General features: G+C 32.2%; 1 protein-coding gene across 5 annotated transcripts in view; it reads left to right on the forward strand.

The window, feature by feature from the left end:
- Nucleotides 1-1,619: 1,619 nt before the first annotated feature.
- Nucleotides 1,620-25,966, forward strand: part of Fife (regulating synaptic membrane exocytosis protein fife) — a 281,898-nt gene continuing 257,551 nt past the window's right edge. For all 5 annotated transcript variants that reach the window (XM_070304866.1, XM_070304868.1, XM_070304869.1 and 2 more), the window contains exon 1: nucleotides 1,620-1,959. The gene's annotated coding sequence lies outside the window, so the exon portion shown is untranslated. The remainder of the gene's footprint in view (nucleotides 1,960-25,966) is intronic.

The following is a 25,966-nucleotide window of genomic DNA, read 5'->3' on the forward strand; positions in this document are numbered from 1 at the left end:
ACTACTTTTATATATATATATATATATATATATATATATATATATATATATATATATATATATATTTTTTGAGTTTTTTATAAACTAAAATTATTACACCATGTAAACTAAAAATAATTGAAGAAAACTCGACTCACACCAAGAGGAAGTTATCTTTTCAATATGTCAAGCTTGCTTTCGATCAGCTGATTCTCATGGGACATGAAATTCCTTAATATATATTTATTTTTGTTCTTCAGGGTACATAATTTTCCATACAACTGTGTTGCGGGACGATAGATTTACGTTTTCGATAGAATTATGTTCAAGGAGAAATATTTACGAGCTGCATCAAGAACATTATTTCGTCTCGTCTCATATAACACGCGCATGCGCACACGCGCACGAGACGTGTCGCCATTTATCATGAGTGAAATTAAGACTCAGCGATGCCAATCCAGCAGTTTCGATTAAACATGTCGACGAGGAAACTACGTGGTTTGTTCACGTAGCCGATTTGCATAAATCATATTCGACGATAATAATGAATACGAGATTCAGTGCGCCAACCAACTCAACGTTGTCGAAATTTCGCCATGTGTACTTTGATTTGCTCCTTTGCATACATGTATACATGCCCCGTCTCTTTATGTATTCACTGCAACCTCCGCTTTATGTATCGTTTCATATTCGCAGTCCCTGGATTAAGGGATAATGCAGATTTATATCCATGAGCTGCCTATTTATTCATCCTTCAACGAACATTTGCGTATGATTAACCGTTTAAAATCGATTGTAAGTACGTACGTGTCGGATTCGTCGTGACAAGTTGATATTAATTCATATAAAACTTCGCATCAATAAATAGAGGATATGTCAATTGAGGAAAAAAATTAATAACTGGGTGGTTTAAAACTGATATAACAAATTATATATGATCATCTTCTCTCAAGCATCTGCTATACATCTCTTGGGATATTTAAGAATCATCACATCTAAATATATTTGCCACATCGGGAGAAGAAAATTTGCAACAAATGGACCATGCATTAATTTTATAATAGCAATTTAAATTTCAAGCTTTCCAAAGTTTGCTGCTTTTACTGCGCTTTTACTCTTATACCACTTTAATCCCGCAGCGTTAGCTTCTTTCTCTTCGCATATTTATCCTCCCCATTCAGCTAATATCATATTCATTCACTACCGAGTCTCGAATCGTAACATGATATACATAGTAGTCGAGATCGACGTACGCACCGACACGAAGCACGCTCGCCCCTGATGCGATGTCTTGGTCTCGTCCTTCGTCCTGCATCGGTCGGCCGTGAGACGGAGGCTTGTTGCCGCTAACCCTCGAGAGTAAGGGGTGCGAGCTTGCGCTCTGAGCTGTTCGTCGAGCGGACTCTGAGGGTGAGGGGGAGGAAGGAAGAGAAGGGGGGCGGGGGTGTCAGGTGGGGTTGCGAGAGGTGAGCTTTTTCGGAAAAGGACGCGTTCGTTCGTTCGTTCGTTCGCTGTAGAACGCGGCTGATGCGGTAGGTAGGTGGATGAGAGGTGAAGGGGAGATTGTCGCGGCATACTGACAAGGGGCGGGGGTAAGGGATGAGGTAGCGGTGGCGGTCCTTCGGTGGGAGAAACGGTAGACCCGGGCAGTGCAAGCCGGGCTGCCTGCCCGACGATACGGTCGCTTCGTTGGGGTATCGCGGTGTTACAACATCCGGTTCATTTTCCCTCCAAACTCGCGCGATATCGCTCGTTCAGGACATCGGTCTCTCCTCCCGGACGCTGTATCCGGCGCGTATATCCAACGGCTTGGACGTTCTTATCGAAGAGGAAAAAGTGAGCGCGCTGCCAGGACAATACTCGAAGGAAGAGCACGTGCATCCGTGCGAAAGGGAGCCGAAGGGTCGAGCGCGCTCGAGGGGTCGCACACACGCGCCTCTTATTCCCCTCTTGGAGGTTCGCGCTGCCGACAAGTAACAGGTTGGTGTTATAGCGACCTTCTTAGAAGCGATCGATCGTGATCGAGCCAAACAAAAATACTGTATTTGTATATATAAAACGATTTTCACTGCGGCCACCTTGTTTTTCACGGCCGATTTCTCAAATACAAATACTAACAATATACAGCATATACTATATACAGTGTACTAGGGACATTAGGGATAAATCAAGTAACAGCTGTTTGTGTAGATTGCAGTGAAGATATATTTAAAGAAATATATCTAAGGAAGCTATTTACGAAAGTAGCATCGTTCGCAGCAAATTGCTTTAACTTACAAACTCTTGGTTGCAAGTCCATTTTCAGGTGTGTTAATTGATTACAAATCGTGATGAATTTGTATACGTTTAATCACGACTCCGTTGTACAGATTCCAGCAGGCTGTATATAGTTTCTATTAAAATGGCGAGGCATATAATACGTTTGGTTGATTTAGGGTTGACTAGCAGTAGCGTAAATCTAGATTGCATTAAATCAAAAAATATGCTAGAAGATTGCGATGAAGAATGCTGGTGACCTGACAACGTAAATTGCGAACAGTTAGTAGAACTTACGCAATTTTTTTACTTTAATCTATAATACATTTTAAAAAGAGAAAATATATATATATTTTTTTATTTCAATTTACAATATATTAAAAAAAAAAAAGAAAAAATATATTTTTTTTTACTTCAATTTATAATATATTTTGAAAAGAGAAAATATATAAGATTTAAATCTCATATAATGCATGTAATTATAATGAACATAAATCTCTTGCACATTATTATGAAAATTACATATTCATTTATAGGAACTTATCCTTGTCCTTAATACATAAAAATTCTTTTTACTTGTTACAAGAGTAACAAATCGAAAAATTACTTAATTAAAAAAATGAGAAATGTTCCATCGCCTTCCATCATCTGTAAAAGTATGAATTTAATATAATTTGGTAGGATTACCGTTCGCAAAAACTTTTAGTCAATCTTTCAAGTCTCGCGACAAATCGTGGTCGGGAAATCAAGTTGACGGTAGTAGATCGCGGTCGCACGATAGCGACCGATTGGAAGTGTTGCGAAGTATATATCTCGCAGTCGCCTGGATTAACAAGGCGATAGATGATGAGGCGGTGGATGATGCACGGCGGTTTCCGCGGTCGATCTCGTGTGCCGCCAGTTTGATATAACTTGGCGAGTTTCGAGCAGCAAGTAACAGGTTGCCCCGGTTGTTAGATTAGAGCGAAGATTTGTTTTGCGTCAGTCTCTACTTTCGACCAGTATATACGATCGTAATTAAGTTACACGCGTAGGAGACGAGAGACGAGAGATTGAACTCGGAGCCTGGCATTACTCGTCTTTCCAGCCGCCCCTTATCCGCGTACTTTGCGCCCTTCTTAATGCGATCGAATTCGTCCGATGTCAGTCGTTAATTTGCCTGTAATTTGGAAACTTCTAAAGTGCATCCGAGAGTAACAGGTTGGACAAATCGTCACGTTGTGTCTGTCGGGATATTTCACAATTAACAGCAAGCGTGTGTACATGACGTACACATGAATGTTGTGTCTGTCTTTTAAATGTAATTCGAAAATTGATTCTATTTTTGCATTAAATGACGAGCGTAAATTCGTTGTCTTAATGTGACGAATATAATTTGATAAATAATTCTGTCATTCATATATACAAATCCGATTATAATTATTTCGTGTTTATATTTTCGCTACAGCTATATCCTATATTTGAGAAACAGAGAAAGAGAATAATTATTGTAGATATAATTATTTTTAATATCCCACACACAAAATGTAAAATCAATATTTTAATATCGGACCAAAATATTATCATATTCAGTCAATCTATATACGATTATATTTGCAATTCTCTTTCGAGACACATAATTTTGTATAAATAATTAAATTTAAAATTAAAAGCTATTTTTAAACACGCAAAGAAAGAGAGAGAGAGAAAGAGAGAAAGAGATACCTAAGAATTGTATAAGAAATTTTCTATCTTTTTTGCAACATTTTTTATTATGATGCTTTTTGTGATCCTTATTGTGACGATGTAAGAAGCGGAGATTCTTTATGTAATCTTGCGAACTTATAGAGTGTCATCTAACTTGTACAATGTACACATACAAATATTATAATGATGACAAGATATTATAATTTTAATCTGTTGCCTTGTCCTCTTAAGTCTTTCTCGATGCTGAAATAACGACTTCGCGCTCTCCGCCCTCTTGCGAACGCTTGTTTTTCAAGAATCTTTCAACAAACGAAACGGATTTAGTAAAAGGAAATGCGTCGATAGCGCGCAATATCATTTCCGATACGGATAGACTCCTATGACGAAATATTACGCTGACTTGTATCTTTCAGATATATGGCTCTCATCTTACTCGTTGAATAATATTCGAAAGGGCATTTAAAGATTTTTCTATTTCGATAGAGAGAGAAATGTTGAAATAATTTAGATGAGAACAAATTATAATAGATGAAATGAATAATTGATATTATTCATCACAAACGCGCGGAAAATTTTATTATCACGCAATTTTCGTCAGTCGAAAAATAACGTTTCGACAAGTTTAATTAAAATGTCAGCCAACGCTATAAATCAATCGGCCATATGAAAATGATCGTCGGCGAGTAAAAAGGAAAGGAAGAAAAATCAGTCAAACCGCATTGATTGTTGAATAATGGTTGGCGCCTGTGTTTGCGATAAAAATTAGAGCTTTTTTGTCGCATGCTTAATAACTTCGTGTCCGCAATATGAAATTTCACATTTGTTCATCCGTAAACGGTCGCAAAAATAACATAACATTAATTAATCTATATAAAATAAAATTATTAATTTCTAGAAAAGAGTTATCGGATATCATATTTTAATAAAATGATATTTAATGAAATTGTCAAATATAAAATTATATTTTCTCTTTTATACACTTCTAATCTTGAACAAAATTAATTAAAACCCCGCTCGGCTAAACTAAATTGTTAAAGTTACATTATTGAATTTTTGAAGCAACGGTTTCGTTATTAATAAGTCAATAGCAAACTTTAATAAGCCATGTTAACGTGGTCGCCATTTTACAGCCATCGAAAACCAATAAATTTGACATGACGCAAAGTGCACAACTGTTGGCAAGATGCCAACAAAGCCCTCGTGCACGTTTACCCTCACAAAGATAATTCTGCGGCGTCTTTTCTTATCTCGCAAATTGGCGTTTCCGGCGATCGAGATTCAATTGTGCTCTTGCAATTTTCATATCTCCCAGCAGTTGTAATTTTACTTTATATGAATCTTACCGAACTAGAATTCCTCATTGATCCAAAAAGCAAGCCCGAGAATCGCGTTTCATTCGTCAACGCGAGTATGAAAGATCGTCGAAATATTTCCCACTTCACTTTCTTGATTTGCAATCGGCCTCGTTGCTACCCAAAGTGAAACAAAGTGTCGGCATACGATGTTTTATTTGGGAAACGCGAGCTTTCTTATTTACGGACGCATATATAAAATCTAACAAACATTCTTTTAAATCCGAGTTGTTTCGCGACGACAAAAGTATCGAACTCTTGCGAAACATTTTTGGGGATTTTTCCCTGTTACTTTGAAAATTGAATTAATTTGCATGATTGTGCTCGCGCTTAAAAGTGTCACTTTGCGCGTTAAAACGGACAAAAAGAAATAGATTTTTAAATAATGAGACAAGCTGCAAAGCGTTTATTCTAGATGCTTTTTGTCGTTGCGTTTGCATTTAAAAGGGAAACTTTAAAAATTATAAGCTTGCTTCATTCTAAACTGTTCAATGCCGTACTACAAACGTATGTATTAACAATCGTAGTATTTATGTAACAATGAGGCATGAACAAAAAAAAAAGTTGAACGGACAGACGGGTGTAGTTTCACATGTACTTGTGATACTTTTTGAAATTTTGCCACCGAGTAATCATCAAAGAGATTTTTCCCTGCATGTAATTGTATTACATGCAGGGAAAAATCTCTGTTTAAGTACGAATTGTTGGAAGAACAAAAGTGGCCGTGTAAATCGTGCAAACTTTACGAGAAACGCATGTTTGTACTATTAATCAAAAGGTATCAACAAGGAGTTATATATCTCTGATATACAAGTTTTAATTTATAGAAATAGTTTTATCAACGTATAATTACACAATCCAAGGGAAAAAAAAAAAACACCGGAACGGATCTAGTCGTTTCTTACAGGTTTTTGGATCACGAATCTGGTTTCGAAATTGCTCTATCACGTCAGAATTTTGAAAAATTTGTAATTAAAGTTGCAAAGAAAAATATTTTTACGAACTTTGTCATATTATAGCTACAATATGTGACGTGCTGAAGAAGTTTTATTAAAATAAAGTATGTTGTTAGGACTTTCAACCCTCAAAAGAAATGTTTTAATGTCAGTTATGGTTAATAAGATACCCATACAACACCGCAAGATTGCAATAACATTGCAGCAACATTTTTCTGCAAGATTGCAACATTGCAGAAACATTGCGAAATGTTGCTGCAACGTTGTTATGATATTGCAGCAACAGTAAAATGTCCGCCTACAGAAATATTGCAATATAATATTGCAGCAATATAGCAATATAATATATATGCAATAATGCTTTATGTATATTTATCGACATAATATCCTTAACATATGAAAAAAATAATAAGAAATTAGACCTATAAGAGTCAGGATCTAGCGTGTATATAGTTTTTCTGTATTATAATAATAACGAAATTATAAAATGTAAATTTTTCAATACACATTCGACTTCCTTCAGTGACAGAGAATATCTAAGAGAAATAAGAAAAAACTCAATTTACAATTGTGTAAATTCACAATTTCTTTGTATCCGAAATATTCAGATATCCGGATGCAAAAAGATTGTAGTGAATTTACGCATACAACGAGTTTTTTCACATCTCTCTTGTCTTTATATAATCTCAAAATTGATTTATTGAAATCTGAAGTATCTTTTGCATATTAGAAAATTATTATCAAATTTTTGATTTTATATAAGAATGGAAACTATTAAAAGAATTCTTAGTCCAATGTCTGAGCCCCTGTATTGGGGTCATATCATACGACTTAAATTAACAAAAATAGTTATTATATCTTTTTAATCTTGCTAGCCGCTCTTTGTAAATTTTATATAATCATCATGACTAAAAATTAAATGCGGAATAGATAGCGCAATATGCGCCGCATAGTGGTAAACGAATGAACTAGCGATTATTGAATACTTTTTTTGTAATATTTTCGGAATGTTGCTGTAACATTGCTAAAGTTATATTGTAAAATAATATCTTTGCAATATTTCTGCAACATTAAACTGCAATATGCAATATTACAATGTTGCAGCAATGTTGTTGCAAGCTTCAGTGCTGTATGGGTATCCATGTTTAAATATGAGGTATATTGCAGAAATTAACTGTGACTTAGATTATTAACGATTTACCAAATAGCTTTCAATTATATTTTTTTAAACTTAAGGGTTTTTTAGATCGCTGAACACGAATCCAATGTCAAAATTGCCAAATTCAAAATGGTGAACTCAATATGGCGGATGTCAAAATCTAAACATTTAATTCCGCCATCTTGAATTTGATAATTTTGTCATTAAATTTGTATTCAGCGATTTGAAAAATTCTTAACTTTAAATAAATATAATTGAAAGTTACTTGATAAATCTTCAAAAACCTAAGTCACAACTAAAGCCTGCGGCACACGGTACGATTTTTCGTCCTGATTTTGTTAATTGACTCTTATAATTGGAACACGTAGAATACTTGGCTAAACAGCACGCAACGAAATTATAATTGCAAAAAAGGGCTATTTTCACAAACTTTGTCATATTATAGCAACATTATGTGACGTGTCGGAGAAATTTAACTCAATATGGCGAATGCCAAACCTTAAAAAATATTTAGATTACGATCTAAACAGTTCAGTCTACCATTTTGAATTTGACAATTTTGACATTGAATTCGTATTCGGCGATATAAAAAAACTCTTAAGTTTAAATGAATATAATTGAAAGCTATCTGGTAAATCGTCAATGATCTAAGTCACAGCTAACTTCACCCCATATTTAACTGTCATGGATATCTTATTATCCATAAGCGACACCAAAAGTTCCTTTTGAGAATTGAAAGTCCTAACAACATACTTTATTTTGATTGTAATAAAACTTCTCCACACAGCACGTCACATATTGTAGCTATAATATGAAACAATTCATGAAAATAGCCCTTTTTTGCAACTTTAATTGCAAATTTCTCAAAATCCTAACATGATGGAGCAATTTCAAAGCTGATTCGTGTTCAGCGTCCAAAAACCTATAGAAACGACTAGTCCCTTTCCGATGTTCGAAAAAGATTCATTTTTTGTTGAACGATGTTATAAAAAAACTCGAAATAATAATTTCTGGAACACCACAACAATATTCCTAGATAATTATAAATGTTATGATATATATTTGGAGCTACAATATGTTCCTCTCTCTCACGCTACGAGAAACAATACGTTATCGGTCATTGCTTGCTTCTTTATCTCCTGTGTTCTTATGCTCATAAAATAATAATTCTCAAAGAAACGGGGCTATGAAAAAACTGAACGACACAGCGGTTGAGTTTTCTTGAAAGTTGTATCACAATGATGATAACGTTCAAGCATATCTCTGAAGAGTGCAGAAAGAATAGAGCGATTTACACGAAACGAGGTCAGTCAAGCGGCAAACAATGCCGCAAATTTCACTTCTAAAGATACTCTCGCATCTTTAAACTCTTCTGTAAGGGAGAAGATCAGGGTTAGTGTCATCCTTCGAAATTCAACCAGTTTTCACGCAAATACATACATTTCTTTTAAAGAAAGTTTCCATCGAACCTGACTTTCACTTGCGTTCAATTCGTTGTACAACTTATGTAATTAAAAAAATATTCCAATTTTTTACGTTTGAAAAGATTTAAAAAGTTGATTAATCCTGATTTATATGTCGTCATTAAAATTCCTAAATCAAATGTCATAACGTATAATTAAAAAATACGGATATTTTAATACTTATTTAGGACTGTGTCTTTTAGAAATGAAATAAACGTAAACAAATTCGTCCTGGAATTTATAAATCGTGAAAGCTTTCGAAGAATTTTCTCGATCAATTAATATATAAAATATAGAACATGGAAAAATAAATGAAATCGCTAAAGGAAACTTACATTGTAAAATATGATTTTACATAAATATTTATGAGTTAGTCGTATAAATATCACCGACGATCTCTGCATTTGGCTTTACATTTATTCCACAAAAATGATGAAAATAGTAAGAAAATTTCCGGGCACGAATTCCGATCGCAACTAGCATAACTATACCTAGAGCACTCGCCGAACACAAATACACGTGTTATGTATACCGTATAAATCAAATTATAATAAGATGTATTTCAAATACATGCTGCACGGATTGTAAACTTACTATAGAACATTGCAAAATTCGATAGATTTAGTATAGAGGAGTAAACTCCTTCTTTGAGCAGACAATTGTAGGAGAAACTAAACTGTATCGAATCAGTCGGCGTATCCGGCACGCGAGATACTGAAAGACGCGAGTAACGGGATTTATTAAAGGAACCCCGCGCAATCTCCCCCAGTGTTTCGAGAGTGTAAATTAATTTGATTTGCTTCAACGTCAAAAGCCGCCGAGGAACGCTTTCCCATTCGCTGTTCAATTTCATCGTTTGTTCGAATCTCTGTCGGCGAACGTTCGCGACACGTGAAGGGGCGACGGTAATATTCGGCAGCGTCTACATATTCAGCGCCATTACTCTTTCCACAAGCCCTTTCTTTCCTCTCGAGAATTCGTAATCAATTTGGAAAAGAACATTGTCTCGTGCAATTTCTCTGAAAGCATTGCGGAGGAACGAAAGTCACGTTCGCGTTGCTCGTCTTATCCTCTTAATAAACCACACATTCCAATTCTTGTACCCTTTTGTTATATCATCGCTTCGTCTTTTGTGGCGAATGAGAATATGAAAAATTCAAGCGAGCATCCTCCGTCACTCCCTTCTCGGCTCTTTATAGGATGATGATGATACGTTGCGCATAGTTATCTTTATCCTTTCGAGAGAGATATCAATTTTGATTGCGCGTGTGGGAGTTAATTAGGATAACGAGAAATTCCACGTGTAATGAAGCTGATGTGTAATTAGCTTTATTGCTAATCAGCAATAAACTTTCCGCTATATATGACTTCCAATGGGTGTAAACAAAGAATACGGAGAGAATAACGAGAGCGGCTACGTTAGAGCGCTAACTTTTTCAATTATGACGGATAAAATTTTTTTTGTTTTGATACAAGATAGAGGATTTTTATTTTTCTGCACAAGGGAATTTATATTTTACTATGGAATAATTTAATTAAGAAAATATGTATTTGAGTTTTAATCGAGATAAAATTATGGAATTACGTCAATAAAACTTGATAAATACTGTTTGAAAACTCAAACTATGTATACTCTTATTATTCGTCAAATATTTAAAATTTTAAGTATTTAAAAATTTAGAAATATATAGAAAAAATTAATTAAAACCATGAATTGTAGATTATATTTTAATATGCGCATATATATATACAGGGTGTCTCATTTTAATCTCCTCAGGCAAATATCTTAAAAACCAAGCCCGGAAGAGAAAAATGTTTCAGACAAAAGTTGTTTGGTTTCGAGGGGGCCATAAGATGGTACCATTGATTTGACCTTGGAAAATCATTTGAAGGTTATGTGAAGGTCAACTTTAAAATCTTTAATGGAAACCCCCATTTTTTATTTAGTATTCTTGTAGCTGACATTGAGAGCTTTCCAAAACACTATAATAAAGTATTTTTTCATTAAGTACTTTTTGAGTTATTTTATATTTTAATTTGACATATTTTGATATAAAAAATAAAGTATTTCGTAAAATATTCAGTTTTCGATAATCTTACCGTAATACTTTTATGTACAAAGTAATGAGACAAATTAATTAGTGCCAAAAAAAAAACAAATTGTTTAAAAAAATACATTGTAAATAATTTTCTTAAAAACAATTTTTTTTTTATACTAATTGATTTGTCTCATTATTCTGTACATAGAAGTATTACGGTAAGATTATCAAAAATTAAATATTTTACGAGATATTTAATTTTTTATATCAAAATATGTCATATTAAAATATAAAATAACTCAAAAAGTACTTAATAAAATACTTTATTATAGTGTTTTGGAAAGCTCTCGATGTCAGCTACAAGAATATGTAATGAAAAATAGGGGGTTCCGTTTAAAAAACGGAAGTTGACCTTCAAATGACCTTGAAAATGACCTTTAATGTCAAATCCAAGATCACTATTAGACAGTCCCCCTTGTTCCCTATAACTTTTATCCGAGTCGTTTTCCTTCAAACGTTGATCCTGAAAAGTTATGAGGGTGGAACTTTTAAAATGAGACACCCTGTATATTTAATTAGTCAACACATATTTAATCGAATAAATAAATTTTTTCAAAAAACAATTTTTACAAACTAATTCAATTAATTCTACAATCGTAAATTTTTTAATATTTAATATCAGATATATATAAGACACAAATTTGCATTTCATACGTGTCTTTCAACGTTTATGCACACCGGGATGAAGATGGAAATGTGTATATCGATTTGTGTACCTGTCTTCTGAACGCGCTCCGGCGATTATCCTACAAAGGAAGTATGTCAACTGCATGTCTCGAAATTCTCTTTTTATCGTATGTCATCGAGCACCAGCTCACGCTCGGATTGTGCGGTTTTATTCGTGCATAAAATAAATAAGGCACTATGTGTAACGTCGCTACAATGCAAACGCAGTCAAAGAGATGCTTCGAAAATTTTATATGCGATCTCGTTTGCCAAACTATCTCTCGTAACTCACTATGCGAAAATTATACGCGCTCATTAACTCCTTTGTTCATCCTCCTGCAGGGATTTTCTAGAAATCATTACGTTCATTTTTTATCTTTATTATTTTCGTTTTTTAAATATACTCATAATATTTACAATATAAAAAATATAAAATTGGATCTCTTATTTTAATCATTTTGGAAAGCGAATGTATATATTCTGTGGAAGAAAAAGTGTGTTAATGAAAATTTTACAAGAGCTTTGATAATACAATTTAAAAATAAAACCAAAGAGAAGAAGACCGGAACGGGACTAGCCGTTTCTTATAGATTTTTTAACGCTAAACACGAATCCGGTTCCGAAATTGCTCCATCACGTCAAAATTTTGAGAAATTTGAAATTATAATTGCAAAAAGGGCTATTTTCACAAACTTTGTCATATTATAGCAATAACATGTGACGTGTTGGAGAAATTTAATTCAATATGGCGAATGCCAAATCTTAAAAAATGTTTAGATTGCGATCTAAACATTTGAGTCCACCATTTTGAATTTGACAATTTTGACATTGAATTCGTATTCAGCGATATAAAAAAACTCTTAGGTTTAAATAACAATTGAAAACTATTTGGTAAATCGTCAATGATCTAAGTTCTAAGTCACAGCTAACTTCTGCAATACATCCCATATTTAATCATGGACATCTTATTAACCATAGCCGACATCAAAAATTTCTCTTGAGAGTTGAAAATCCTAACATTGTATTTTATTTTGATTGCAATAAAACTTCTCCATTATGTGTTCTTCAGCATGTCACATATTATAGCTATAATATGACAAAGGTAGTGAAAATAGCCCTTTTTTGCAACTTTACTTGCAAACTTTTCAAAATTCTGACATGATGGAACAATTTCGGAACCAGATTCATGTCTAGCATCCAAAAACCTATAAGAAATAACTAGTCCCGTTTTTTTTTGTTTGTTTGTTTGTTGATGTGTTATCAAAAAATTAAATAATTGAAAATGCCAAAACATATGATTTCTCATATGACGTACTAGAGAAACTTTATTACAATCAAAATAAAGTATGTTGTTAGGACTTTCAACCTTCAAAAGGAATTTTGGGTGTCGGTTAATAAGATGTCCATGGTTTAAATATGGGATGTATTGCAGAAGTTAGCTGTGACTTAAATCATTGACGATTTACCAAATAGCTTTCAATTATTTTTTAAACCTAAGAGTTTTTCAGATCGCTGAATACGAATTGAATGTCAAAATTGTCAAATTCAAAATGGCGGACTCAAAATATTTAGATTGCAGTCTAAACATCTTTTAAGTTTTGACATTAGCTATATTGACTTCACTATTTTGAATTTGACAATATTGATATTGAATTCGTGTTTAGCAATCTAAAAAACTTTTAAGTTTAAATAATTGAAAGCTATTTGGTAAATCGTCAATGACCTAAGTCACAGCTAACTTCTGCAATACACCCCATATTTAACTATCATGGATATCTTATTATCCATAAGCGACACCAAAAGTTCCTTTTGAGAATTGAAAGTCCTAACAACATACTTTATTTTGATTGTAATAAAACTTTTCCACACAGCACGTCACATATTGTAGTTATAATATGACAAAATTCATGAAAATAGCCCTTTTTTGCAACTTTAATTGCAAATTTCTCAAAATCCTAACGTGATGGAGCTATTTCGAAACCGGATTCATGTTCAGCGTCCAACAACCTATAAGGAACGACTTGTCTCGTTCCGTTGTTTGAAAAAGAGTCATTTTTGTTGAACGATATAATAACAAGAGCTCCGAAGGCTGAATATTAGATTTCTGTACCAATAAAGTTTTTGTCGCATTCTATTGATAATAATCTATTGATAATAGAATTTTATTGATAATAATTAGCGTAATCATGATGTAATTGGTTTATCCTCTTTAACACTGGAAAACCGAGATACCGACTTTGCGCTGGCATGAACTTTGAAGAAAAAAAAGGGAATAAAAAGGACGGATGATGATCCGCTATTATAGCAGGAAATACTTGGCGAATGCGAGATGTATCAATTTTTGTAATATACTGTTTATCATGCGTTTGCGTCTCGCACGGCGTAATTGCTTTGTATTACGCACGCTTTGCTATTTTCTACTAATGAGAATTAATAAATAATAAAAATATCTGACATACGAACTGTAATAGCATTTGGCGAAATATTACATATGATTAATGATGAACGATTACAATATAATTACAGTACAAAGGCTCAGTCATAATAATGGCAACTTAATATTGAAACAAAGTAATTTCTCTCTCTCTCTCTCTCTTTTTATTTCTTTACTTAAAATATAAATGAAATACATGTAAAAATTTTTTTTAAAGTGACAACATTTTTTTCCGTACTTATTAAACGTTGAGAGATTTGCAAGTGTAATCCATTTTGTGCATGAATGCTTCACTATTACATAATTACATTCTCAGAATCTGTAATTCTTTTTAATTACATAAAAATATGGAAATTGGCTATCTTAAAAATTCATAAGAATTAATGTGAAATGTGTAAGACTTCCTTTCTTTTTGTTACATAAAAAAATTTAATTTACATCGAAGCGAAAAAAAGATAAAGAACATAATTAATAATCCAACATTCGCACTCCTTTCTGGAGTAAAACAGATTGCGCCAGAACCTTTTTTTTAAGATAAGTTGTTCAAAGAGATATATCTGATAGATGCGAGACAAATCGTAATCGCGCCTACAGTTTAACGAGATTATCCTGTGGTGGTTTAAGTTAATGTAGTTCTCTTAGGAAATAGAGGTAAATCCCGAATTTGAATCATAGCCAGAGCGATGTATACAGACACATCTTTTAAAGAGAGCTATTAGGTTTTTGCTACAAAACCTCGTCAACTAAATTTGCATATTGAACAGATTCAATCTACGTTTTTCCGGGTTTTATTAAATTCGTCACTTTTTGCATTTTTAAAAAAATTCGTCATGTTAAGTCTGCTGTTGCTCATTTTTCGTTCACTGCATTCGCGTATATATTTCGTTCTTGATAAATGAAATTGATTGCGATTTAATCGGACCGTAGAATATATCTAGAAGCGCAAAACTAAATTATGTAATAAGTAAAACTTTATGAATAATCATTGAATGAAGTATCGTTGCAGTTTTAAATTATGATATTCTCTGTGTGTATGGTAGCATTAAATTCATATATTATTAATATTAATATAACAAATTGCACACATAATTAAAATTTATAATTCAAGAATATTTTTACATTATAATCGATTGATTAATATTTGCCTCTCGATTATCAGCAATATCTGTTTTATAAGAGAGATTTGATAAATAATCGCGTTCACACACACGCAATTGAAAAATGTTTGCGGATTTACGGAATGAAAAAGTAAAAACAAAAGAAAATATATTACTCATATAACTTGTGAATGCTCGTGAATCGTTGCGATTAAATCGAGCGAAACTGGACTTTTTCGGATTGCATAGTTCGACAATCGCACGCTGATTTCGAGAAGAATGTTGTATTCAAAAGCGAAATCATAACGATTATTTGTGTTCAGACAGCGTGGAATTAAAAAGAAAAGAGAGAAAAAAATGTTGCCACGAATGCATATTGCAAAATAGAGTAAAAAGTCCTATTTCTCTCTGAAGCTATCTTCGACATTTATATAAATTCTTCTTACATTTATATAAATATGAATTATTCTATTTTGTATGTACGAGACTTCTTTTATGGTCTTTACAGAGACAAGCAGCCAATCACGATGCAGCTTTTGAAAAGAAATAATCGCGAAAATCGGGAAGATCTTTATCTCTTTGTCTTAAATTCGTAGATTTCTTGCCAGTTCATCGCGCGCGCTAGACGTTTAATTTATAGGGTCGCTGGGGAAAAAGTGGCGAAAGCGACGACGCCATTCTATTAATACAGCCGCATGCGCACGGTATAATATATTCAAGTATATATAGATATATATTCTTGAATTGAAATTCTATGTAAATTACCGCACGAGCTTCGATCTAAGTCTGACATTTGGTGCCCGACGAGATCATATAATCTGAATCGCGTTATAACGCTATAGATAAAGCTCTATTTAAATTGGTAAAAATTTTCATAATTATAATTTATCGTCATAATTTGTTGACTAATTATTTAAAAAAAAAATATATATATATGTATTAATAACTTTTTCCGTTGACATTTGACGTAATGGATATAATATTCGAAATCCTTATACTTTCGAGTTCTTAGATACTAAGATTAAATTAAATATATATTTAATTAAACTATTTTATATCTTTTAGAAACATATGTCAACTTCTGTTTTTGCTAACATGTCTTAATAGATAATTCTTTAAAAGTATTAACATTATTGAAAAATCAAATTACTATGAAAATAATATTTTAATTATATAAAATTGATTAAAGATATATAAATAATTCTTTCATTTAAATATATTTTTTTAAATGCATCACCGATATCGTTAATAATAGAGTCAAAAAATTATATTCTTTTTTATTAGTAATTCTAAATTTAAAAGATTTTCTTCAATATACATAGCATTTGATCGTAATTTATATTTATCACTTAATGCAATCATTCCATACGCATTGCTCAATGTTTTTGTGTTAGCCTTCCATTTGACTCTTTCGCTCTGGATTTTTCATTAAATTCGCAAAGATTGTGGTTTGCGCGATTTCGCGCCTGTCGTTTGTTAGGCCGCCCCGGTAAATTACCGTCGGTAATTTCCGCGCTGGGTGTGTATCGTTCCGGTTATTTACCGCAAGAGGGTCACCGTTTGACCCAGTTTCCCGAACCGGGACGTACGCGATCACGCATTTCTTCTCTGACGTCCTTTCGCGCGTCTACCCTTCGTTTTGCTACGAGTCGGGTCTTAGAACGTTAATTACGCGTCAGCCGGAATTAAATCAAATAAAAATGCAATTACCACGAGCGCTTATTGAACGCGGCATTAAAATAAATGGCGGATTAAAATGGAACGAAAAGAAACAAGTGAGTATGGCTGATGAATGATTGAAAAAAGTTAAACGCATCTGATGATCTCGATAACTTGTCAGACATAAAAAGAAGAAATATTGATATTTACATAAGATCATAAAATGTGACAAAACGAATCGTTTTATTGAAATTTTTATTAATACTAATTCGTGAATTTTTCGTTGTATATAATTTTTAATATTACCAACTTTCGTGTCTAATATGGATTATTGGAGGACAAATCATAATTATCCGTTATAACTTCAATTAAATATCAATTTTCGTAACCTTTATTTTCATTTAATTTGCAAGTCAAAATTATCATCCATCCCATACAGCACCGCAAGATTGCAATAACATTGCAGCAACATTTTTCTGCAAGATTGCAATATTCCAGAAACATTGCGAAATGTTGCTGCAACGTTGTTATGATATTGCAGCAACAGTAAAATGTCCGCCTACAGAAATATTGCAATATAATATTGCAGCAACATAGCAATATAATATATATGCAATAATGCTTTATGTATATTTATCGACATAATATCCTTAACATATGAAAAAAATAATAAGAAATTAGGCCTATAAGAGTCAGGATCTAGCGTGTATATAGTTTTTCTGTATTATAATAATAACGAAATTATAAAATGTAAATTTTTCAATACACATTCGACTTCCTTCAGTGACAGAGAATATCTAAGAGAAATAAAAAAAAACTCAATTTACAATTGTGTAAATTCACAATTTCTTTGTATCCGAAATATTCAGATATCCGGATGCAAAAAGATTGTAGTGAATTTACGCATACAACGAGTTTTTTCACATCTCTCTTGTCTTTATATAATCTCAAAATTGATTTATTGAAATCTGAAGTATCTTTTGCATATTAGAAAATTATTATCAAATTTTTGATTTTATATAAGAATGGAAACTATTAAAAGAATTCTTAGTCCAATGTCTGAGCCCCTGTATTGGGGTCATATCATACGACTTAAATTAACAAAAATAGTTATTATATCTTTTTAATCTTACTAGCCGCTCTTTGTAAATTTTATATAATCATCATGACTAAAAATTAAATGCGGAATAGATAGCGCAATATGCGCCGCATAGTGGTAAACGAATGAACTAGCGATTATTGAATACTTTTTTTGTAATATTTTCGGAATGTTGCTGTAACATTGCTAAAGTTATATTGTAAAATAATATTTTTGCAATATTTCTGCAACATTAAACTGCAATATGCAATATTACAATGTTGCAGCAATGTTGTTGCAAGCTTCAGTGCTGTATGGGATCTTTTCATAACTTTTATTTTCACTTAATTTAATTGCACGATATTTTCATGTTCAGAAAATATTTCTAAGCAAATTTAAATATGATAAACTTAATAATTATAGTGAAAAAGAATCTGACCATTATTCTTTAAAATAAAACTTATCATAAGATATTGACATTCTTTAAACATTATGATTTTCGCAAAAGCTTACAAATTATATCATTGATCTTACTGATTTAACCAAGCTTGATTCTTTTCCTTTGTATTCTGTATTTTTTATAATTTTTATTAAAGTATCTTCTAAACATTCTTAATTCTTCCTCTTACACTGATAATAAAATCGATGATAAAATTGACTATAATTGCATTGGTAAAAAGTTATAGTCAGGATACTCATTTTTACAGTCATCATCATTATTTTTATAGCAAATCTTATTATAACACTAATAATATCAACCATATATGCATGTACTATTATATATACTATATACAATCATATACTGATAAATTATAGTGAATTTATAATAATTTCAACTATATTTTTTTATCAGTGCACATTAGTATGATAACATACAAAATTAATGTTTCTAGAAACAAGAACACAGATAAATAAAAAACAATGTGTTTATGTATCTCTTTGAAATACGTCTCATTAAATTGTATCATAAAATTATGATACTTCAAATCGAGCAATCAGATCGTGAGCTTTAGTATCATTACATTACGTTATGTAACATACTCGTTTCTCCGTGTATGGATATAATAACAATTGTTATAGTGGCGTGTCTGAGTCTACTTTAACCTGACGATGCGCTATTGTCAACAGCATTATTGCGTAGGATGCAACAGGGCCACCTAGTGTCCCAGTTTCGCATTTCAAGGCGCATGACGATTACTTATTCCCCTCGGAGTGTCGATCGATATGTACAGTCGATGGTGCCTCATCTCCGAAAATGGACACATTTTCCTATCGGCCGTTATCCCATCGCGATCAATCACGATATACATGCGATTACACGTTGAAAATTGCAAATTGGGCACATTTACGCCACACGGATTGTCGTAAACCAGAGAGAACGGCCGACCTAAATCGCATAGTGGCTCGTTTGGAGAACGTTATTTACCCCCACCCCCTTTTCCTTCCCTCGCACCCCAACTTGCTAGAAAATGATATTTATGTGACTGTCCGTACTGTTAAATCACACGGAAAACGAAAGACGGCTGAAGAAAAGTTTTCAACAAACTATCGTCAGGGGAGATCAGCTGTTAAAATGCTTGCAAGTAGATAAAGCATTTTCACGAAATTTACTTCGTAAATTCTTCAAGCAACAATTTATTCTAATTAAATGTGTGGGTATCGTTAATTTTATAAAAGTTAGAAACAAGCGATAGGAAAGAGGGAGCTGTATGGATGAAAGATTGATTAAGAGAAACATTGTTGAACAATTTATTCTTTCTGGGAATTGAAAATATATTATCGATTTTGTATTTTCTGCGTCAGCTGAATATATTTCTCCTACGCAGCGTCAGGTGCATAAACGTGAGCACGTTTGGTAAGAAGAACTCCGTTGCATGTTTATTGCATCTTCTTGAGAAAAATATCTCAAGATAGAAAGAAGACGCGCCTGATGCACGTAGTTGTGTGGATACACCTTTTCATATCACTCTTTCTACATAAAGAGAGCAAAGGGATGGAAGAGACCTCTTCTTTCCAGATCATTGAAGGATAGAAATATGAAAGACTGTCACTCCAACCTTTATGATGATCTCTATAGGCATATAGTTTAATCCGAAGATATGAGAGAAGATTAGAGTTATATTAAATAAATATCTGAGCTAAATAAAGCAAGATAAAGAAAAGAAAAATAATAAACATTCAAATGGAAAGCGTTTTCCAATATTCAACTGCAATAGATATAATACATTATATTCGTATTTGATTACAGCTTCTTCTACACCTTTATACAATATATAATTGTTAAATATAATTTCGGATCTATAATTACACCGTTCAACAAAAAATGACTTTTTTTTTAACACCGGAACGGGACTAGTCGTTTCTTATAGGTTTTTGGACGCTGAATACGAATCCGGTTTCGAAATTACTCCATCACGTTAGAATTTTGAGAAATTTGCAATTAAAGTTGCAAAAAGGGCTATTTTCACAAACTTTGTCGTATTATAGCTACAATATGTGACGTGCTGAAGAAGTTTTATTACAATCAAAATAAAATACGTTATTAGGATTTTCAACTCTCAAGAGAAATTTTTGATGTCGGCTATGGTTAATAAGATATCCATGGTTAAATATGGGGTGTATTGCAGAAGTTAGCTGTGACTTGAGTCATTGATGATTTATCAAATAGCTTTCAATTATTATTTAAACTTTTAAGAGTTTTTTAGGTCGCTGAATACGAATCTAAAAGTCAAATTAACTAACTAGTCAAAATTGTTAAATTCAAAATGGTGGATTCAAATGTTTAGATTGCAATCTAAATATTTTTTAAGTTTTGATATCCGCCATAATATAGGCCATCATTTTGAATTTGATAGTTTTGACATTGAATTCGTATTTAGCGATCTAAAAAATTATTAAGTTTAAATATAATTGACAGCTATTTATGGATATTTTATTAATTATAACCGACAAAAATTCCTCTTGAGGATTGAAAGTCCTAACAACATACTTTATCTTAATTACAATAAAATTTCTCCAGCACGTCACATATTGTAGCTATAATATGACAAAGTTCGTGAAAATAGCCCTTTTTTGCATCTTTAATTGCAAATTTCTCAAAATTCTCACGTGATGGAATTTCGGAACCGGATTCGTGTTCAGCGTCAAAAATCTATAAGAAACGAGCCGGTATTTTTTTTTTTTTTTTCCCGTTGAACCGTGTTATATATGATGTAAGTTAATTTTCGTATTACGAAAATAAAGAGTGGTTCTGTTTTAATATTAAAAGAAAAAAAAAAATATTTAGACAAATATAAAATTGCGATTGTTAAAAACACGCGTGTCAATATCGAAATGTAACTAGCTTTCCCTATTTTCTTTATATACGGATTCTACCCTCTTCATACAAGTTCGTATGAAATCGTTTTGAGTAAGCGAAACGCACGTAGTATATAACGAGCTCGCGTGCTCGGAATTTCAAACACCTGTAGCTAAAGCGATCGTAAGCAAGCTTGAAGTTCATTTGCTTCTCTTACTTTCTTTTGTTATTTACGAAGAAAAACAACACACATATGTAGCTTATTGTAACGATATACGATACAGTTGATTATTCTCAGCAAAAATTTCAAATTAAAATTATCAGGAGAAAGTAAAACATACGCATTTAGATAAACATTGAACTTTCGTTATTTAACTAGATCTCAGAAAATTACTTCTCGAGAGAAAAGCTCATTTATAATTTTTAATATAACCAAATAAATTTCATGATTGATCGAAGAATCTATTATTAAAATTAAGATTGTTATACAACATATAATATTTATAATTATTGTATTTTTTTTTTTATTAATCATCTATAATTTACTAATCATACGACTACATACACTTTGATAAAGGAATTTAACCAAATGTCACGAACCAAATGTCTTATACGCCCATTTTCCTGCACATTGATGATGTCTTTTTCAGGAATAAAAATACTACTTTCGGACACCTGTAGCTATATTGATCGGCTTGGGTCGGTCGACAGCCGTCGACCTCGAAACTATCCTTTGGAGGTGGGAGCGAAATTCAATCCTCTTTCCCTTTTTACCTCCGTCGGCCTTCGATTCATGCCAAGTCGTTCCTCGCTTCGGGCAAAGAATTTCCTTCCGATCGAGGAAACGCGCCTTCATTACACGTCATCTATGTACTTTCAGCGGACCTTGAAAGCGGCCCTAATATCGAGCTACATGAAACAACATTGTGTTAAGACAGGGACTATTATCATGTCATATCACAAGCTCATGTTCCGTTGCAACGTCTATCAAAAGAACACATTTACCCGTATATTGCAATTTATTAAATTAACGTAAAAAGAAAAAAAAAATTACGATACGTGTAATTTATATTTGTGAATTATTCAGAGGAAATTTAAATGCTGCATTTTAACGAAAACGCGTGATATTGTAATCACTGGTATATATAATATTACATAATGTCACGCTTTTTGCTCTTTTATTCATATGTTTTGAAATTTTTGTAAATAAATTATGCAAGCGATAATTTATATAATATCCAATCAAGAAATAATACAAGTTACATAATATACAATAATATAAAAAGATCAAATAAATTAGAAATCTCATTAATACTATATATTTATATAAATATTTTATATTATATATACAGGGTGTCCTAGTACACCCCGTTTTGAACAAAAATTGTATGGTTTTGAGGGGAACACAAGATGGTGTCATTGGTTTGACCTTGGATGGCATCGTCAAGGTCAAGTCAAGGACACCTTTAATTTCTTAAATGGAATCCCCTATTTTTCATTACATATTCTTGTAGCCTATCTCGAGAGCTTTCCAAACACTATAATAAAGTATTTTTTCATTAAGTACTTTTTGAGTTATTTTATATTTTAATGTGATATATTTTGATATAAAAAATAAAATATTTCGTAAAATATTCAGTTTTCGATAATCTTACCGTAATACTTTTATATACAGAATAATGAGACAGATCAATTAGTATAAAAAAATAATTGTTTTTAAGAAAATTATTTATAATGTATTTATTGAAATAATTATTTGTTTTTTTGGCACTAATTGATTTAAAATACTTAGTTTTTGAAAGAAAAGGGGTGAAGGGGTGGACTAGGACACCCTGTACATACATATATATATATATATATATATATATATATATATATATATATAAAATATTTTATAATACACTTATCTTTTTATATATTTTAGATTTACAATATCATACAGAAACGAGAACATATGAAAAATCGCATGATATGATAATATGTTTTTTTTAAACATTTCGATTTAGATATTTGTTTAAATAATAGTTTGCTTAAAACGTGGTCAGCGCGATATGTATCACTTTATTTTTGCAACGTACGGATAATTTATTAACGAAATTGCGTGCTACATCACGAATAGACGACTTTCGTTCTTGAAATGTATATCTTCATAAGTTATCTGCCAAGTATCGGTTTCTAGCGCGTCGATATTCTTTTATCTTATTGTTAGTCTCTCGTTATTCTCGCTGCATATTTTGCTCGCTCGTTTTTAAATAATTTGCTATCTCTTTTTTTCCATCAGATCGATATATCTTAACATTAAATGCTGATTCGATACTATATAAGGTGTATTTATCAAACATGTACTAATATAATTTAAAATTTTACACACTATCATTTTAATCGTATTATTAGGTGTACAACTTTGCTTCCGCCGTTTTTTTTTCCGAAATCATTCCCATGTCTTTGAGGCGTTTTGAAATTGTTTGTTGAGTCACTCCCAATGATCGTGCCAATTCTTTTTGACTTTGACTCGAGTCTTTATTAAGTAATGCCTCCAATTCTGCATCTTCGAAAACCTTCTCTCTTCCACCGCTATGCCGGTCTTCGACGTGAAAATCACCGTTCTTGAAGTGTTGAAACCACTCACGACACGTTCTTTCACTAATAGCGGCTTCACCATAAGTATTTGAGAGCATTCGATGAGCCTCAGCCGCAGGTTTCTTCATATTGAAGCAGAAAATTAAAACCTCCCGCAAATGACGAGAATTTGGCTCGTAAACTGACATTTTCAATCGAGAATAACTTTATGATGCAGACACAAATCGACTAATGTTTCTATGGGGTTATGTTGACAGATGCCCAAGTTTAATCGCATGACGTCTATGATCTATTTATTTCGACCACTACTTACCGCTAAAGCCATCTATAGGAAAACGGCGGAAGCAAAGTTGTACACCTAATATATTGATATATTGATCCGACATTACCGAAGACGATGCCGATAGTAATCTAACAATATTAAATGTCAAATTTAGTCACGCGATTTTACGTAAACTCAATAAACCTAATGCCATATGTAAAAAAAATACAAAAAATTAATTTTTTTAGTAAAATATTTAAAATTTTCTGCATCTTTCAATAATTGCGTCATCAATTTCACGCTATCGTTCTTCCATCTCGTCAGCGTTAAATAACCGAGACATTTGTATAAATTCGAGAACAGATCGTATCGTAATTCGCGTACACATATATCTGCTGTCACGCGAGATTACGAGAAATGTCGGCCGTAAAATTTTCAATGACCATAAATCGCGTATGATAAATCACGCGGGGCGATCGAACTACGCGTCGAAATACGCCGTCAAATATATATGCGTGACGCGATAACATTATCGGACTCGTTATCCGCCGTTGCGTCTATGTAGAGTGATCAAACTCTTGATTAACCAATTTCGGGATATCGACCTTAAAAAATCGGGACACGTTAAAAAAAAATCGGGATTTTTTTATTTGTATAATTTTAATTACGAAACGAATTAATGCAGTTATAATATTGCAATTTTATTGAGTTTTCGTTTTATAACCAATCTTCGACTTTTTATTTTGTATTTAATTTATCCTAGATTGATTAATTTAATTAGGTTCTCGAGTTGACTCCTATTTTGACTTTTATTTTTGATTTGTATTTATTATTCATATTCAATATCAAACAATCAATAAAACATAGCCTTCTATTATTTTTGGTTCTTCATAGAGGAAGTTTTGTTTTCGTGATAAAATTTTTTGTCGAGTTTTTTTTATGCCAATGTGTTCAGAGTGTTGAAAAACATCGAAAAATTATATTCCTAAAAAATGTATGTGTGTATGTACGCGATGTGTTGTGCAACCTTTAATTTCCGCAATTTTCGAGATGTCTAGTTACATTTTTTTACATGGATAGAATATTATTAAAAAATGGTTAGTATTGAATTTGGTGAGAATTGGTGAAAAGGTTCATTTTTTATAAAATTTTGAATTTTTGAGAAATGTCCGTACACGTTGTAACTTTCGTAAATTTCGAGATATTCGATTAAATTTTTTTACATGGATAGATTATTATTAAGGAATGGTTTGTATTGAATTTGACGAGAATCGGTGAAAGGGTTCATTTTTTATAAAATTTTGAATTTTTAAAGAAATGTCTGTACATGCTTTAAGTTATTCAAATTTTGAGATATCGTGTTAAATTTTTTTACATGAGTAGAGTATTATTAAAGGATGGTTGGGTATTGAATTTAGTGAGGATTGGTGAAAAAAATTCATTTTTAATAAAATTTTGAATTTTTTGAGAAATGTCATATCCTAACTTTCGCAAATTTTGAGATATTTTCCTCTATGAGGAAGTCAATATTTAAAAACCCGCTTGTGCTTTAAGGAGCTTAAGCTTCGCGAGCGAAATAAAATGATATGGAAGCAATGTGCAAGTTTCTAATTTTCAGCTTGTTTAATATAAATAATCATTAATTTAAAACTAAATTGATAAAATTCTTAAAATAAAATTAAAAACGATCTATTATTATGTTTTATTTATTTATTTTATGTTATGTGAAAAATCGGGGCAAATAGCGTTCCGTTTGAGATTCTTTCGAGACGTTTCTAATGAGAGCCAAAAATCGGGATGTCCCAGAAAATTTGGAACGGTTGATCACCCTATACTCTGCGTTGATACCACTGCTTATATATATATATATATATATATATATATATATATTTATTGAACTCTCTGTTCCGAGATATCAGTACTCTGCGTTGATACCACTGCT

The sequence above is a fragment of the Polyergus mexicanus genome, unplaced genomic scaffold, assembly GCF_030449975.1.
Source record: "Polyergus mexicanus isolate NDT 795.1 unplaced genomic scaffold, iyPolMexi1.0 SCAF_12, whole genome shotgun sequence".
Taxonomy (NCBI): Eukaryota; Metazoa; Arthropoda; class Insecta; order Hymenoptera; family Formicidae; genus Polyergus; species Polyergus mexicanus.